Here is an 18,878-nt window from a genome sequence, read left to right as displayed (position 1 = left end):
TCAATATGGCAGCGATATTCTAATCTGGACCGATCTAGGCCAAATTGAAGAAGGATGTCGAAGGGTCTATCACAACTCATTGTCTCAAATTTGGGCGACATCGGACAATTCATGCGCCTTTTATCTTAAATTGAGAGATCGGTCTATATGACAGCTATATCGAAATCTGAACCGATTTTGGCCAAGTTGCACAAAAATGTCGAAGAGCCTAACGCACTGTCCCAAATTTTGGCGAAATCGGGCAATAAATGCGCCTTTTATGGGCCCAAAACCTTAAATCGAGAGATTGGTCTATATTGCAGCTATGTATATCCAAAACTGGTCCAATCTGAGACAAATTGAAAAGAATGTAGAAGGGCCTAACACAACCTAACTTTAATTTTGACAAAATCAAGACCTTAAATGGAGAGATCGGTCTATATGGTACGGTCTAATGGTAGCTATATCCAAATCTGAACTTATCGGGGCCAAATTAAAGAAGAATGTAGACGGGCCCAACACAACTCACTGTCCCAAATTTCAGCGAAATTGGATAATAAATGTGTCTTTTATGGGCCTATACTAATTTTGTTATTCCCTTTGTGACTCCCTGAAATATTCGTCGCAGACCCCCTGCAGTATATATATTCTTTATCGACATGACATTTTAAGTCGATCTAGCCATATCCGTCCGTCCGTCTGTCGATGGAGTAAAGCAAGGCGCTTGAAATATTGCACAAATACATCTTATAAGTGAAGATCGGTTGAGATTTTGAATGGGCCATGTCGGTCCATGATATAGCTGCCACATAAGCCGATCTGGGATCTTGACTTCTAAGGCCACTAGAGGGTACAATTCTTATCCGATTTGGCTGAAATGTTGCATGTTATGATTTCCAACAACTGTGCTAAATATGGTTCAAATCGGTCCATAACCTGATATATAGATCTTGACTTCTTGACTTCTTGAGCCACTAGGGGGCGCAATTCCTAACCGATTTGGCTGAAATTTAGCATGAAGTGTTTTGTTATGACTTCCAACGACTGTGCTATCAGTTCAGTGATCAGAAGAGTTATAAGAGAAACCTTTGTGCCAAATTTCAACTAAAACTGGCATCCATAATAGAAATCATAAAAGACAGACAAAGAATGGCAATTCCGCAAGTCATAAGGAAATTCTTTGGCTCAATTTTCGTCTAAATCAGTTAACAAATGATCACATATTTGTAATATTAGTCGAAATCGGACTAACATGTATATGGGAGTTATAATCAAATCTGTATTGATTACGAACAACGTCCACACGTTTTTTGATAGTCAGAGGATAAAGCGTAGTGCAAAAATTTGGAAAGATCCGGTGATTAATGCGCTCGCAAAATCTCTAGAAGACACAATCCGGGGCAATACATATAAATGGGAGTTTTATCTAAAAAATGCATCAGTGACGTCGAGAGTCATAGCCATATTTCGAGTGAATCGATTAAAAAATGTGTACATAATTGCAATATAAGTCCAAATCTGACAAACATATATATGACGGATATATTTAAGCGTTATGCAAAATTTTGGGAAGATTGAAAAATAACTGCTGTATATTCAGAAGTGAAAATGGTGCGATAAGAGAATCTCTCGCGCAAAATTTCGTGAGAATCGTTTTACAAATGACGGTGTTATTTCAATGCTAGTCCATATCGGACGAACATATATATCGGAGCTATATCCAAATACTATATTGTTCAGCATGTCCGCCTGTGACGCTGAACGCCTGGGTCGAACCTTGGCGAGATCATCAGAAATCAAATTTGCAAAATTTTCAGCGTTGCTTTTCCCCTTCAAATACTGGCAAAATTTGTGAGGTATTATGCCATGTAAAAACTTCTCTCCACTGCGGCAAGCCGTTCGAACTCAGGACCCTTATAATTGAGTTTAAACTTGAATCGGACTGCACTCATTGATATGTGAGAAGTTTGCCCCTGTTAGTTAGTGGAATGTTCATGGGAAAAATTTGCATTTGCATTTTGCATTTGCTGAGATCCAATATTGGTTTAAATGACAGCTATAAACATGGACCGATATGGCCCATTTACAATCCCAACCGATCTAAAATTTCAAGCTCTTTACCCCTTCCAAAGTTTGCGTGAGGCCTCACAGTGGGTACAGATATTTTGAAAGCATCAGAAACCCAACTTATGCCGACTAAAATCGAACGCAGCAGATTTTTCGGCACAGCCAAAATTAAATCTATATCCCGTATCCTTTACTGGAATATCTTTCATCAAACCACGCCGCAACTGAACTTTAACAGACAAAGTCGGATGGTGTCCATCCTCAGGTTCTTTATATGGCTTTCATATATATATATAAATATTGTATAAATAAACGTCCACGATCGAGGTTGACACCAGGTCCAAAATCCTATACCTTACATTTCGAATGTTATTCATCTGAAACAAGCAGTGGTAAAAAATTTTCTCCCAGAACGTATCCATACCAATTGAGGCATAGGCAGATTTCAGCCAAATCTTCCAGGGGCTCATGATGTCACATCGGGAGGTACGTTTATATAGGAGCTAGACCAATTTAGACCGTACTTGGCACGGTTGAAAGTTGTAACATAACACTGCTTGCAAATTTTCAGCCAACTCGGATAGCAGTTGCGGCTTCTAGGGACTCAAGATGTCAAATCGAAGAATAACCTTATATGGAAGCTATATCAAAATCTGAGCCGACGTGGCCCATTTAAAATGTCTGTATTTGTTCGACGACTATCGTGGTATACACAGACGGACGGACAGACAGGTGCAGGGATAGTTGAACGAACATGGCTGGATAGACTTATAAATTATAGTATCGAAGATCAATACTTCGAGGTGTTACAAACGGAATAACCACACCCAGAGAAATTTGTTGGAAAAAAGGCAAAAATTTTTGCTGAACCAGCAGAAAGTTAGCTGAAAATAGGACAGCAGTAAGTTTTTACTGAAACAGCAAACATTTTATGTTATTTGCAGATTTTAAAAGTTGAAATTAGCCTAATATGTTGCATCTCATATTTTATTATTGGAGGTATATAGAGTGAGTTTAAACATCTAACACTATGATGTTCTTAACGATTTCAAGTAATAGCAGACAAAATATCTACTGAGGTCATATATATGGAGTTAATAAATTAGGAAATGCTCTAAATATTATTTTGAAGTTCATAAATTTGAATAAGTTTTTCAATAGTCAAAAATTTTAATTTAAAATCAGCAGACAGTGTTTGCTGATGTCATCAAACTTATTTCTATGTGTGTAGATTAATATATCTCCATCCTATGGTGGACGCTATAAAACCATGTATTTATCCCGTTTTTATATCAATTTGTTTACTGGGTTAACTCCATGGTTTGTGTGGTTTGGTAAAACTTTGCGCTGCTTAACTAATTCAAAAACCTGTCAATACAGATGTGTCTCATTCGTGATTCAATTGGATTTTACACAACAATTCAACAATTGTCTTTTATGAGAATTGACTTTTAAAAGCATCGAAAAAAAGTAAAAACTCAAATACTTATAACTCAATGTTCTCCTAATGATCAAGAATGTCTGCCCGCTTTTTTGGAATTTCCACAATGATCTAATTTATCACATTTTTATGTCAGTGATTTATATTTTATTGTAAATTTGGATTTTTTTCTATTGATAAATTACTGACGTGAGTTAATTCAGTCTAACACCTTTTTTATGATCATCTAATGGTTGATTGAAATGGCGAACCATTAGAAGCCTCACAAAATACTCATATATTTCTACTGACCACTTTAACGGGTGACAAATAGTATACAGTTAAATGTTCTGTTTTAAATATTTTACAAGGGGAAATACCCCAAATTTATGACCTACCCAATAGAGCAAACTACCCACACTACTAGGGGTTATGGGACCATAAAAGAAAATACTTTTAATTAATTACACCTTACATTTTACAAAGTGGCTGAAGCAATTAGTGTCTTCTCGCTTGATTTTCAAATTAGGGTTTTTTTTTGTAGGCATTGAAATCGCTAAAAATAGAAAGAAAGAATAAGTAAAAAGCTTTTAATCGGCTCTACTTCCTTTATAGCACTAAAAGTTTATCAAAAAGAAATCATGACAACCCTTCGCAGAGTACAATCAAATGTTCCCCCTCCATGTTCATCATGGATTGACACGTCGGTGTCGAAGGTAAGAAAGAAGTGGCTGGAAATACACGTCTTATAGATGAACCCAGGAACGCCAGATCCTAGATTCCCTTGTTCAATTTTGGAGACATGTTATGGATTCATTATTTACAATATTTATATTCGAGAAGAAATGTTTTAAAATTTAAAAAAAAATTAACAAATTTATTGAAAAACAAGTAAAACCGTGCTAAGTTCAGCCGGGACAAACTTTGGATACCACCACCACAGAAGGATGTCAAAGGGGTTGACACAACTCACTGTCCCCAATTTCGGCGAAATCGGACAATAAATGCGCCTTTTATGGGCCCAAAGCCATAAATCGAGAGTTCGGTCTATATGGCAGCTATATACAAATCTGTACTGATCTAGACCAAATTTAAAAAGAATGTCGAAGGGCCGAACACAACTCACTGTCCCAAATTTTAGCAAATCGGATAATAAATGTGGCTTTTTTATGGGCCTAAGACCCCAAATCGGCGGATCGGTCTATATGACAGCTATGTCCACATCTGAACCGATCTGGACCAAATTGAAGAAGGATGTCGAAGGATCTAACACAACTCACTGTCCCAAATTTCGGCGACATCGGACAATAAATGCGTCTTTTATGGGCCCAAAATTTAAGTCGAGAGATCGGTCTATATGACAGCTATATCCAAATCTGGACCGATCTGCGCCATATTACAGAAGTATGTCGAGTGGCTTAACCTAATTCACTGTCCCAACTTTCGGTGACATCGGACAATAAATGCGCCTTCTGTGGGCCTAAGACCCCAAATCGGCGGATCGTTCTATAAGACAGCTATATCCACATCTGAACCGATCTGGACCAAATTGAAGAAGGGTGTCGAATCGTAAAATCGGATAATAAATGTGGCTTTTATTGGCCAAAGACCCTAAATCGGCGGATTGGTCTATATGAGGGCTTTATCAAGATATAGTCCGATATAGCCGATCTTCGCACTTAACCTGCTTATGGACAAAAAAAAAGAATTTCAGCTCAATATCTCTATTTTTAAAGACTGTAGCGTGATTTCAACAGACAGAGGGACAGACAGATGGGCATGGCTAGATCGTCTTAGATTTTTACGCTGATCAAGAATATATATTCTTTATAAGGTCGAAAATGGTTATTTCGATGTGTTGCAAACGGATGGTGGGTATAAAAATGGCTTTCTTTCGACAAGCCAAAATTTCACCAGAACATAAGATCATGTTTTGAAAAATTAAAAATTTTTAGTCAGTTTCATTAGTCCACTTTACGCCAGTAGAAACTGCACTGTGATATCTCTTTTCTTGCTACAGCTAGAATTTTTTAAGACAGCTCTATTCTAGGGTATTTTTCTACCCATTCCTTAATGGGTTAATAAGTGGGAATACCAATTTGGTCAATTGTTTTGCACACCTAAAATGTTTATGAGATACCTTATTGTTGTTATGCTTCTAGCCACATTTGTATGTGGAAGAAGTGATCCTTGCCAAGCTCCATAGATAAGCAATCCAATTACTCGCCTTGTCATACCGAGTATCAGAGTCATTCATTTTTAAAGCAAGAGCCGATTCCGGGCGGCCTCTCATTGAGGCACTCCACTCGATTGTTCTCGACTGCAGCTACTACAACTTTCAACTAGTATTCCACTACCCGCAAACTGCGGACGCAGAGGTAATCATGTCTACCTACGACGTATTTGCCATGCATAGAAGCCATGTAAAAGCTTCTCCCCAAAGAAGTTATCATTGAGTTCAAAACTTGAATCGTATAGTACTCATTGATATGTGAGAAGTTTGGCCCTGTTCCTTAATAGGATGTTCGTGGGGAAAATTTTTACATTTCTATCATTTTTCACAACCTCCGACGCAGATTATCACGACAAGAGTGCATTGATGAACTTAAATCTTGGTATGGTGATGAAGTACCTATAGCACTGAAAAATTGGTTTAATGAATTCAATCATGGCCGCCGCTTGCTCACAGACGAATTCCTTGAAGGTCGTCGAAAACCGCCCATTGTACCAGAGAACATTGATGCCTTCCCGCACGGCATCAATGTAAAATCGTGCGAAGAAAAATACGAACGCGTTGCTTCAAAAGGCGTCACAGGTAACGAATCATGGATCTATGCGGGTAAGCCCGAAACAAAACAACAATTGACCGTGTGGGTCTTCGAAGACAAGCCAAATCCAACAGAAGTTGTTCGCGAAAGAAGCACTTCGAAGCAAATGGTCGTCTGTTTCTTTGGCAAAACTGATTATGTGGCGACTGTTCCGTTTGAGCAACGTAGGAACGGCAATTCTTAGTGGTATCCCACAATTTGTTTACACGAAGTCTTCGGAGAAATTCGAATAATTGTTCACCATGATAATATGAGCTCTCACACATTGGTTCAAACCAACGTCGATTTGTTAAACATTAAACCCGTCGATGGCTAAATAACAATTAAGAGCATTTGATGTGTTTTCTGGTTCAATAATTTAATTTGTTATTGGAACCAAATGCTTAATAGATTAACCGGATATTTTAAACCAAACTCCAAAATCAAATATTTAAGTGCTTTCGTACGTCAAATCATCTAGCTTATAGCGCTGTTTTTGATTCCGACTTTTCCTCTGGCGACATTTGAGTTCAATTCAATTAAATCATAATTTGTTAAGTGGTAATTTCAATCAGATTTCTACGAAATGAACTGTTCAGATTTCAATCATTTTCAAATCCATCAAATTCAAGTAACCATGGGAAATCCTATGACTTATTGAATGAAATGATGTTAGTGTGCACAGCTATTAATAGCAAGAAAGTAATTATAGTAAATGCAATTGGCTCCGTAGTATGGCTATAAATAAGTTCCCAGCGAAAAGTGCGCCCCTTTGTCTGTCCGTCGTCTAGTGGTAGTAGTAGAACTTCAGGAAAAAACCCTTAACAAGTTTTCTTCGTGGTATCTTTAGCACTGCCATATTCAACAATCGCATGGTCTCCGTTGTATGCATAAAAAATTTAAACTTTAGTAAAATATATGTACAATACAAATTATTTCAAAAACCAGTTTGACAGACAAACAATCGCTTAAGAACACCGAGTAAAAAGCTTTTTTTATGTCCCCCTACTTGCGGTGGTGCGGTGAGGGGGATTGGATTGAAATATTGTGAGGTAATAAATTTTATTTGTATGTCAGAATGTTTTCTGATCTTTTCATTTACAATCTTCTAAAAGAAAACAAAACGACAACAACACAGCATTCAGTCATTAAACATTTCGGTATTACCAGATAGCTGTTAAGCATTTTTAAAGGAGACAAAAAAAAAACACAAAAAGCTGTCATTTTATATTTGCACGTTTACGGCCAGGTGTACAAAGGCACACAAATGAATTGAATAAATTGTTATGGCCAGTTCTAAAAGGCAAAAACCTCACATTTTAAAATGAAGCTGCAAACAATTGGATTTCTATGCTAGAGATCTGCAAATATGAATATTTATATGAAAAGCTCCTCAATTATTTTGTCAATTAATGAACATTTTATTAGATATTAAAAGACTTATCATGTTCTTAAACCTCCATCATATTTTAGAGAATAGCTTTGCGCAATCAAACGAGGAGAACATTGTACAACAAAGAATGAAGAAAACCAATTTCTTATACTGACCAGGCGTCTTGTAATATCATAAATCCGCACAAAGAGATCAAAAATCAAATAACATTCCTTTCTATTGGGTTGCCCAAAAAGTAATTGTCGGTAATATATTGGGTTGCCCAAAAAGTAATTGCGGATTTTTCATATAGTCGGCGATGACAAATTTTTTCACAGCTTGTGACTCTGTAATTGCATTCTCTCTTCTGTCAGTTATCAGCTGTTACTTTTAGCTTGCTTTAGAAAAAAAGTGTAAAAAAGGTATATTTGATTAAAGTTCATTCTAAGTTTTATTAAAAATGCATTTACTTTCTTTTAAAAAATCCGCAATTACTTTTTGGGCAACCCAATAGTAGTAACATAGTCGGCGTTGTCAAATTTTTTCAACGGCTTGTGACTCTGTAATTGCATTCTTTCTTCTGTCAGTTATCAGCTGTTACTTTCAGCCTGCTTTAGAAAAAAGTGCGCGAAATTTTGTTTACATTTGTTTGTTTGGCGTCAATTTTAATATGGGTACCACATGTATTGAAAGAAATTCATTTAACAAACCGAATCAACGCTTGTGATATGCACCTTAAACACAATAAATTCGATCCGTTTTTTAAAACGAATCATAACTGGAGATGAAAAATGGATTGTTTACAACAACGTTAGTCGAAAGCGATCATGGTCCAAGCATGGTGAACTAGCTCAAACCATTTCAAAGGATGATATCCAACAAAAGAAGGTTATGCTGTATATTTGGTGGGATTGGAAGGGTGTGGTATATTTTGAGCTGCTTCCAAGGAACCAAACGATTAATTCGGATAATTACTGTCAACAATTGGACAAATTGAATACAGCCATCAAGGAGAAGCGACCAGAATTGGTCAATCGTAAAGGTGTCATATTCCACCAGGACAACGCTAGACCGCACACATCTTTGGTCACTCGCCAAAAACTGGGTGAGCTTAGCTGGGAACTTTTGATGCATCCACCATATAGCCCTGACCTTGCACCATCAGACTACCATTTATTTCGATCTTTGCAGAACTCCGTAAATGGTAAAACTTTCGGCAATGATGAGGCTATAAAATCGCACTTGGTTCAGTTTTTTTGCAGATAAAGGCCAGAAGTTCTATGAGCGTGGAATACTAAATTTGCCAGGAAGATGGCAAAAGGTTATCGAACAAAATGGCAATTATATATTTGATTAAAGTTCATTCTGTTTTATAAAAATGCATTTACTTTCTTTTAAAAAATCCGCAATTACTTTTTAGGCAACCCAATATAAGAAAGAGTTAACAAGTAAGAGCGTGCTAAGTTCGGCCGGGCCGAATCTTATATTACCTCCACCATGGATCGCATTTTTCGAGTTCTATGCTCGGCATCTCTTTTTAGGCAAACAAAGAATATTGAATAAGAAATGTTATGTTATTGGAGCTATATAAAGTTATTGTCCGATTTGATCCATAATTGAATGCTGAACATTGTAGAAGTCATTGTGTAATATTTCAATTCATTCGGATAAGAATTGTGCATTGTAGGGGCTCAAGAAGCGAAATCGGGCGATAGGTTTATATTGGAGCTCTATCAAGCTATCGATAGATTCATACCATATTTGACACGTATGTTGGTGGTCGTGAGAGAAGACGTTGCACAAAACTTCTGCCAAATCGGACTTGCGCCCTCTAGAGACTCAAGAATTCAAGATCCCAGATCGGATTTATATGGCATAACAAAACACCTCATGCTAAATTTCAGCCACATCGGGTGAGAATTGCGCGCTCTAGTGGCTCAAGAAGTCAAGATCCAAGATCGGATTAATGACAGCTATACCAGATTATGAACCGATTTGCGGCATACTTAGCACAGTTATTAAAAGTCATAACAAAACACCTCTAGTGGCTCAAGAAGTCAAGACCCAAGATCAGTTTATATGGCAGCTATGTCAGGTTATGTACCGATTTGAACCATACTTGGCGCTGTTTTTGGAAGTGATACCAAAACACCGTATGCAAAATTTCGATCAAATCGGACAAGAATTGCGCCCCTAGAGGCTCAAAAAGTCCAGACCCAAGATCGGTTTATATGTCAGCTATATCAAAACATGGACCGATATAGCCCATTTACAATCCCAACCGACCTACACTAATAAAAAGTATTTGTGCAAAATTTCAAGCAGCTAGCATTACTCCTTCGAAAGATAGCGTGCTTTCCACAGACACACGGATGGAAGGAGGGGCAGACGGACGGACATGGCTAGATCGACTTAAAATGTCATGACGATCAAAAGTATATATACTTTATGGGGTCTCAGACGCATATTTCGAGATGTTACAAACAGAATGACGAAATTAGTATAGCCCCATCCTATGGTGGAGGGTATAAAAATGGCAGAGATCGTTGCCGTTTTGGATATAGATCCCACACGTACGTTCGTCCGATTTGGAATACAATTAAAATAGCATCGTCATTTGTTACTCGATTCTCACAAAATGTTACACGAGGGATTTTTTATGAATCTCGACATTACTAGTAAATTGCAAATTTTGCCCGTGAACATTCCACTAACGAACAGGAGCAAACTTCTCACATATCAATGAGTGCAGTCCCATTCAAGCTTAAGCTCAATGATAAGGGGCCTCCTTTTTATAGCCGAGTCCAAACGGCGTGCCACAGTGCGACACCTCTTTGGAGAGAAGTTTCAATGGCATAGTACCTCACAATGTTGCCAGCATTAGGAGGGAAATCTCCGCTGAAAATTTTTTCTGATGATCCCGCCAGGATTCGAACCCAAGCGCTCAGCGTCATAGGCGGACATGCTAACCTCTGCGCTACGGTGGCCTCCATTTACTGGTGAAATTGAAAAAAATGGGTTTACGCCTTAGTGCCCAAATGAACGAATTTCGCCCAATATATAAACACTATCAAGGTGTAGGTGTATCAAAATTTTGAGAGCTGTAGCCCAATTTGTAGGGAAAGTACGATTTTGAGCGTTTTAGTACCTAATATATATAGCTTAAATACGTTGATGGAACTGTATCCCAATTTAAAAGCTTTACCTTAATCCGTAAAACAAACCAGTAAGGAAAGGCAAAAGTCTGGCGATGCCAACTATATAATACCCTACACCTTCACTTTAGGTACAGAGTGGGAGCTAAATCTAATTCTGAACCAATTTTCATGGACCTCGGTGGATGTTTTCGGATAGTTTATTAAACACTCCGTATCAAATTTCGAGCAAATATGTCAAAATACGGTTGACAAATGACAACATTATTGCAAATTACCCAAAATCTGACGAAGATATACATGGGAGCTACATCTAAATCTACCGATTTTGACCAGATATTGTAGTAGGCATCGTGGAAAGAATTGTGCACAATTTTGGCAATATTGGTCAATAATGCGCTTGCAATAACCCTAGAAGTGAAAATCAGGAGAAATACATATATGGCAGCTATATATGAATCTGAACCGATTTCTATGAAATTCACCACTAATATTAAGTCATAAGTCTTCCTGCCAAATTTTGAGAGAATTGGTTACCAAATAAGTACTTTATTGCAATATTAGTCCAAATCTGACGAACATATATATGGGAGGTACTTCTAAATCTGAACCGATTTCGAGCAAACTTCTTAGATATTGTGGTAGTCGTCATGTAAAGTGTTGTACAAAGTTTTGAGAAGATTGGTCAATAAATGCGCTTGCATTGACCATAGAAGGAAAAATTGGGCGATATATTATATATAACAAGTAAAAAGGCGTTAAGTTCCACCCACCACCTCGGGTATATATGTAAACCACCTTTCATCAAAATTCGGTGAATATTTCATACCTTATGCCCATTATCTGTTATATCAAAATATGTTCCCATTTGAATCAAATACTAATAAGTACAGTGGATGTCGACATGCCTAACATAAGTCACTGTGTCAAATTTCAGTGAAATCGGATTATAAATGCGCCTTTTATGGGGCTAAGACATTAAATCGAGATATCGGTTTACATGGCAGCTATATCCAAAACTGCACCGATTTGGACAAAGTTGCATAAAAATGTTAAAGAGCCTAACACAAAGCACTGTCCAAAATTTCGGCGAAATCGGACAATAAATGCCTCATTTATGGGCCCAAAATCTTAAATCGAGAGATCGGTCTATATGGAAGCTATATTCAAATCTAGACCGATCTGGGTAAAATTGTAGAAGGACGTCGAAGAGCCTAACTAAACTCACTGTCTTAAATTTCAGCGACATCGGACAATAAATGCGTCTTTTATGGCCCCAAAACCTTAAATCGAGATATCGGTCTATATGGCAGCTATATCCAAATCTGGACCGATCGGTGCGATATTGCAAAAGTATGTCTAGGGGCTTAACTTAACTCACTGTCCCGAATTTCGGCGACATCGGATTTTATGGGCCCAAAACCTTAAATCAAGAAATCGGTCTATATGGCAGCTATATCCAAATCTCAACCGATCTGGGCCAAATTGATCAAAGATGTCGAAGGGCCTAACCCAAGTCACTGTCCCGAATTTCACCAAAATCGGATAATAAATGTGGCTTTTGTAGGCCTAAAAACCCCAAAATCTGAAGATCGGTCTATATGGGGGCTATATCAAGATATAGTTCGATATAGCCGATCTTCGAACTTAACCTGCTTATGGACAAAAAAAGAATCTGTGCAAAATTTCAGCTCAATATCTCAATTTTTAAAGACTGTAGCGTGATTTCAACAGACAGACGGACAGACGGACGGACATGTCTAGATCGTCTTAGATTTTTACGCTGATCAAGAATATATATACTTTATAGGGTCGGAAATGGATATTTCGATGTGTTGCAAACGGAATGACAAAATTAATATACCCCCATCCTTCGGTGGTGGGTATAAAAATCAATTTGCGTTTGTTTGTTTGTTTGTTTATTTGCTTGTTTGTTTGTTTGTATGTTTGTGTGTTCCTTTTAGACTCAGAAACGGCTGAACCGATTTTCTTGAAATTTTCACAGATGGTGCACAATGAGCCCGTGGTAAAAATAGGGTACTACATTTTTTCATATCTAAAGGGGGGGGGGGGGGGGGGGCGGACCCTCCCCTTACCCTAATTTTCAGAAACGCCAGATCACGGTGATATGTGGTGCGATTTAAGCGAAATTTTGGGTGCTCTCCTATCATAACCTAAAAACAAGTAAAAGCGTGCTAAGTTCGGCCGGGCCGAATCTTATATACCCTCCACCATGGATCGCATTTGTCGAGTTCTTTTCCCGGCATCTCTTCTTAGGCAAAAAAGGATATAAGAAAAGAGTTGCTCTGCTATTAAAACGATATCAAGATATGGTCCGGTTCGGACCACAATTAAATTATATGTTGGAGACCTGTGTAAAATTTCAGCCAATTAGTATAAGAATTGCGCCCATTGGGGCTCACGAAGTAAAATAGAGAGAACGATTTAGATGGGATCTGTATTTATATGGGATCTGTATCTATAGACCGAATAAGACCATAATAAACACGTTTGTTGATGGTCATGAGAGGATCCGTCGTACAATATTTCAGGCATATCGGATAATAATTGCGACCTCTAGGGGTCAAGAAGTCAAGATCCCAGATCGGTTTATATGGCAGCTATATCAGGTTATGAACCGATTTGAACCTTATTTGACACAGTTGTTGAAAGTAAAAATAAAATACGTCATGCAAAATTTCAGCCAAATCGGATAGGAATTGCGCCCTCTAAAAGCTCAAGAAGTCAAATCCCCAGATCTGTTTATATGACAGCTATATAAGGTTATGGACCGATTTCAACCATACTTGGCACAGTTGTTGGATATCATAACGAAATACTCCGGGCAAAAATTCATTCAAATCGGATAAGAATTGCGCACTCTAGAGGCTCAAGAAATCAAGACCCAAGATCGGTTTATATGGCAGCTATATCAGGTTATGAACCGATTTGAACCTTATTTGACACAGTTGTTGAAAGTAAAAATAAAATACGTCATGCAAAATTTCAGCCAAATCGGATAGGAATTGTGCCCTCTAGAGGCTCAAGAAGTCAAGCCCCAAGATCGGTTAATATGGCAGCTATATCAGGTTATGGACCGATTTGAACCATACTTAACACAGTTGTTGGGTATCATAACAAAACACGTCGTGCAAAATTTCATTTCAATCGCATAAGAATTGCGCACTCTAGAGGCTCAAGAAATCAAGACCCAAGATCGGTTTATATGGCAGCTATATCAGGTTATGGACCGATTTGAACCATACTTGGCACAGTTGTTGGATATCATAACAAAACACGTCGTGCAAAATTTCATTTCAATCGGATAAGAATTGCGCACTCTAGAGGCTCAAGAAGTCAAGACCCAAGATCGGTTTATATGGCAGCTATATCAGGTTGTGGACCGATTTGAACCATACTTGGCACAGTTGTTGGATATGATAACAAAACACGTCGTGCAAAATTTCATTCTGATCGGATAAGAATTGCGCACGCTAGAGGCTCAAGAAATGAAGACCCAAGATCGGTTTATATGGCAGCTATATCAGGTTATGGACCGATCTAAACCATACTTAGCACAGTTGTTGGATATCATAACAAAACACGTCGTGCAAAATTTCATTCCAATCGGATAAGAATTGCGTACTCTAGAGGCTCAAGAAGTCAAGACCCAAGTTAGGTTTATATGACAGCTATATCAAAACATGGACCGATAAAGCCCATTTACAATACCAACCGACCTACACTAATAAGAAGTATTTGTGCAAAATTTCAAGCGGCTAGCTTTACTCTTCGGAAACTAGCGTGCTTTCGACAGACAGACGGACGGACGGACGACAGACGGACAGACATGGCTAGATCGACATAAAATGTCGCGACGATCAAGAATATATATATACTTTATGGAGTCTCTGACGAATATTTCGAGTAGTTACAAACAGAATGAAGAAATTAGTATACCCCCCATCTTATGGTGGAGGGTATAAAAAGGCGCAGCGGAGCGGGCCCGTGTCAGCTAATATGGTATAAAAGTTTGGGTCCAAGTACCCAAGCCCAAGTGGTAAAATTCGATATCCTTTATCGTTACCCATAAAAAATTCAAAAGGATACATTTCACTGACATCATTTTTGCGGGAAGTTCTCGATATATAGAAACATGTGTACCCTATTGAGTCTGAGACTTAAGTGTTACTATATACAGATTCAAACTTTTAAACTTTTCTTAGTCATTCACATTATTTTTAGTCAAAATCTAATTTCTTTACCAAAAGAAATAAATGTAAAATCCAAACAAATTGTTAAAATGCGATATGAAATAAATTTTTGGGTACTTTACCCTGAATCTTTAGTTTAGACCATTTTCAACGACTTGCTCACTTACATTTTCCCCACAATTTTTCATTCAACAAATAATTTTTCAATCAAGGGAATTATGGTGATTACTAAGTAAATCAGTGTGCCTGTAGGGTTTTTTACAACCCCAAATTCACCCATTTATGGCAGTGGGTTTTTTTATTCATTCACATTCATACTATTTTTCAAGTTCCCATTTAAGTTTTGTTTTTGCCCACCCGTAACGTCACTGATTGGCGATTTTTCCCCCAAAGCTAGTAAAGTGGCCTATTCAGATTCAATAACGTCATCAATCGATGCTTTTGTTTTGTTTCACCTACTATGAGAGTGTTGTTTCTTTTGTTTTTGTGCTGCGATATAGTATTTTGCAATTTTATTAGGGGTTTTTCCCCCCTCATGTTCATTCAGCATTCCAAGCTGGGTTCTGTGGCCCAACGGATGGCTAGAACAATCGAAGTTAGCATGGAGCAAAAGCTTGATAAATGTTAGACAATATTTTTATTAGTTTAGTTTGTTTTTGCCGGTTAAACGTGTAACACAGCGCCAAAAGAGAAAAAATGTAAAAGGTTTATATTTTGTTTAAAAATAAATCTTGATAATCGCTTAGTATTTTTATTTGTAAATAAAATGTACAAAAACCAGTATTAAAAAAAGTTAAGCTCCTAAAATAAAAATAACATCAAATATAATTTAATACCAAATTAATTTAAACAAAAAATTCTTTGATGTGTGATTGCCAAAGCCGCGCTTGTTTTTCTAGTATAGTGTTATGATTTACAAATCTTTTGACAAAAGCCACTTTTAATTATATATTGGTGAGTGCTTTCGTGATTTCGTTATACCAATAAATGTGTTATTGCATTTGAAAAAGTGAGTGTTTTTTATTTAATGTTGAGTAAGAAAAAATTTTAAATTTTTTTATATACAACTTTTTTAACCAAAAAACTAAATATGCTTCAAAAAAGTTACAATTCTGAAAAAACTAACGAATGAATTCTTATCTCAAAAACACTAAACATACAAATTTGTATTCAAAAACGGAATGTAATACAACTTTTCATCTAGTAATGGAATTCGAGTATTATGAATATTAGTCTATTAAATAAGTCTTAAAGTGCGTTGTTCCACCAACTTTTTCATGTGGATAAATAATAGGCAATATACTTTTTAATATTGGAAGGGGGCAGACCCTCACCCTAGCCCCAAAAGCACCACGCAAAATTAAACAAGTAAACGTGTGCTAAGTTCGGCCGCGCCGTATCTAATATACCCTCCACCATCTATGGAGTTCCTTGCCCTGTATCTCTTTGTAAGCAATCAAAGGATAATAGTTAAGAATTGCTATGCTATTGGCATAACTCCCAAAATAATCCAAAAGGTACAAATCCAACAAAAGTATTAAGGACCAATTGTCTCAGAGCCGCCAAAAATCCGCTCTATGGTATAAGTATATCCCATATATATGTAACTCCCGATTTGTAGCTTTCATTCGACTGACAACAAAAACAGCTGATTTCTTTATGTTTTTGTCAGAAGTAAGAGCGTACTAAGTTCGGCCGAGCCGAAATTTATATACCCTCCACCATGGATCGCATTTGTCGAGTTCTCTGTGCGGTATATCTTTCTAGGCAAACAAAGAATAATGAATAAGAAATTTTATGCTATTGGAGCTATACCAAGCTGTAGTCCGATTCGGACCATAAATGAATTGAATGATGAACATTGTAGAAGTCAGTGTGTGAAATTTCAGTCCATTCGGACAAGAATTACGCCTTATAGGGGCTCAAGAAGCAAAAAAGATCAATTCAGACCATATTGTACACATCCATTGAAGGTCATGGGAGAAGAGGTGTTACAAAATTTCTGCCAAGTCGGATGAGATTTGCGCCCTCTATTGGCTCAACAAGTCAAGATCCAAGATCGGTTTATACGACAGCTATACCAGATTATGTACCGATTTGCGCAGTTTGCGCACAGTTGTTGGAAGTCATAACAAAACACCTCGCACAAAATTTCAGCCAAATCGGATAAGAATTGCTCCCTCTAGAGGCATAAGAAGTCAAGATCCAAGATCCGTTTATATTGCAGTTATACCAGGTTGTAAACCGATTTCAACCATACTAAGCACAGTTGTTTTGGAAGTGAAAGCAAAACACCATGTGCAAAATTTCAGCTAAATCGAACGATGATTGCGCCCTCTATAGGTTCAAAAAGTCAAAACCCAAGATCAGTTTATATGGCAGCTATATCAGGTTATTAGCCGATTTCAACCATATTTAGCACAGCTATTGAAAGTGATACCAAAAAACCATGTGCAAAATTTTAGCTAATCGGACGATAATTGCGCCCTCTATAGGCTCAAGAAGTCAAAACCCAAGATCTGTTTATTTGGCAGCTGTATTGGGTTATAGACCAATTTGAACCATACTTAACACAGATGTTGGAAGTGATACCAAAACACCACTGACGATAACTGCGTCCTCTAGAGGCTTAAGAAGTCAAGACCCAAGAAAGGTTTATATGGCAGCTATATCAGGTTATGCGCCGATTTGAACCATACTTAGCACAGTTGTTGGAAGTTATATCGAAACACGTCGTGCAAAATTTCATTCCAATCGGATAAGAATTGCGCCCTCTAGAGGCTCAAGAAGTCAAGACCCAAGATCGGTTTATATGGCAGCCATATCAAAACATGAACCGATATGGCCCATTTACAATCACAACGACCTACACTAATAATTTACTCCTTCGAAAGTTAGCGTGCTTTCGACAGACGGACAGACGGACATGGCTAGATCGACATAAAATGTCACGACGATCAAGAATATATACGAATATTTCGAGTAGTTACAAACAGAATGACGAAATTAGTATACCCCCATCCTATAGTGGAGGGTATAACAAGAAAAAAGGCGTTAAGTTCGGCCGGGCCGAACTTTGGATACCCAGCACCTCTGGTATACATGTAAATCACCTCTTTTCATAATCCGGTGAAAAACGCATAAATTATGCCACTATAGCAGCTTTATCAAAATATGGTCCGATTTGGACCAAATTCGACAAGGATATTGAGAGGTCTAATAAATACAAGTCACTGTTATATGCAAATTGCAAATTTTGCCCATGAACATTCCACCAAGGAACAGGGGAAAACTTCTCACACATCAATGAGTGCAGTCGGATTCAAGTTTTAAGCTCAATGATAAGGGGCCTCCTTTTTGTAGCCGAGTCCGAACGGCGTGCCGCAGTGCGACACCTCTTTGGAGAGAAGTTTTACATGGCATAGTACCTCACAAATGTTGTCAGCTTTAGGAGGCGGAAAACCATTTTGTCATTCCGTTTGCAACACATTGAAAAATCTATTTCCGACCCTACAAGGTATAAATATTTTGGATTATCGTAAAATTCGAAAACCATTTAACGATGTCCGTCTGTTGTAATCACTCTACAGCCTTCCAAAAATTGAGATATTGAGCTAAAATCTTGCAAATCTTGAATTTCTTTAATAAGCTCTTAATAAACTCTTGAACGGGCCAAATCGGCTCATGTTTGGATATAGCTGCCATATACACCGATGTTATGATCTAGGGTCTTAAGCTCATAAAAGGTGTATTTTTTATACGATTGCGCTGAAATTTGAGTTAAACTAGGTCGCCCGATATCCATCCGATATCCGAATATGGTTCATATTTACATATAGATGCTTTTTAAGCCCATAAATGCCG

General features: G+C 37.6%; 1 protein-coding gene across 2 annotated transcripts in view; it reads left to right on the top strand.

Annotated features, from left to right (window-relative positions):
- The window catches only part of LOC106084478 (DNA-binding protein D-ETS-4), a 124,483-nt gene that overhangs the window by 82,769 nt on the left and 22,836 nt on the right, over window positions 1–18,878 (top strand). The window contains exon 1 of one of the 2 annotated variants that reach the window (XM_013248183.2): window positions 15,817–16,023. The exons of the other annotated variant lie outside the window; for it this stretch is intronic. The gene's annotated coding sequence lies outside the window, so the exon portion shown is untranslated. Of the gene's footprint in view, window positions 1–15,816; window positions 16,024–18,878 lie in introns of those variants that run through there. 2 annotated transcript variants of the gene reach the window in all.

The sequence above is a fragment of the Stomoxys calcitrans genome, chromosome 2 (assembly GCF_963082655.1).
Source record: "Stomoxys calcitrans chromosome 2, idStoCalc2.1, whole genome shotgun sequence".
Lineage (NCBI taxonomy): Eukaryota > Metazoa > Arthropoda > Insecta > Diptera > Muscidae > Stomoxys > Stomoxys calcitrans.
The sequence above is the reverse complement of the archived record's forward strand: the minus strand, read 5'-3'. Positions and strand labels throughout refer to the sequence as shown.